General features: G+C 46.7%; 1 protein-coding gene across 1 annotated transcript in view; it reads right to left on the bottom strand.

Moving 5' to 3' along the window:
* COL5A3 (collagen, type V, alpha 3) overlaps positions 1–875 on the bottom strand; it is a 43,446-nt gene that overhangs the window by 25,583 nt on the left and 16,988 nt on the right. The window lies entirely within an intron of this gene.

Here is an 875-nt window from a genome sequence, read left to right as displayed (position 1 = left end):
CCCCCCCGCTGGCAGCCTCCCAAGGTCATCTGCGTGGGGGTGTGCAGGGAAGGCCAAATTTCCAAGTAACTGGTTCCCATCTCCCAGGGACACTGTGTCCACAATTCCTTCTGGCAGTAGAAAGAGGAAGAACATTCCAGGCCCTGGCCTCATTCTAAAGGCAGAGGAATGTTTCCCATTGTGCTGGCTACAAGGCGACTCTGTGCTTGGCAACAAGGCGACTCTGTGCTTGGCTACACAGAGACTGCTCAATGCAAGTTTGGATACAGCTCACACCAAACTCTGAAAGCGGCACTTGGCTACAACATGACTGAGATCAGCGGCTGCAATGAAATTGTGCTTAGATACAACATAACTATGTGTTTAGACAATAGCATGGCTGTCTCCAGCCAAAGAAATTTACTTGATCACAATCTAACTGAGCTTGGCTACAATTGTTCTCTGGCCTTGGCTACAATGTAACTAGACTCAGCTACAATGTGAGTTTCAACATACAACGTAACTAGACTCAGCTACAACTTAGGCTTCAATATATACAATAGTAACATATAGTTACTATATGTAACTATGCCTGGCTACTCTGTAACTCTGCACTTGGTGCCACAGAACTCTGTAGCTAGCTGCAATATAGCCACCTCCTTGATTATAGCGTGACTGAGCTTGTCTACAACCAAACTCTATTCTTAGACTACAGGTAGACTGTACCTGTACTTGGCTACAGTATAACCAGACTCAGCACCCATATGGACGTGAGCTCCAATGTCCCTGTACTTGGTCAGTAGTGCACCTCTAATTAGCCAGAGTGCAGCTCTTGGCTTACCCCAGCATCACTTGTAGATCATGTGGCTCTGGGCTTGGGTTCTGATACAATCCTC

The sequence above is a fragment of the Galeopterus variegatus genome, unplaced genomic scaffold (assembly GCF_000696425.1).
Source record: "Galeopterus variegatus unplaced genomic scaffold, G_variegatus-3.0.2 Scaffold1619, whole genome shotgun sequence".
Classification (NCBI taxonomy): Eukaryota; Metazoa; Chordata; class Mammalia; order Dermoptera; family Cynocephalidae; genus Galeopterus; species Galeopterus variegatus.
The sequence above is the reverse complement of the archived record's forward strand: the minus strand, read 5'-3'. Positions and strand labels throughout refer to the sequence as shown.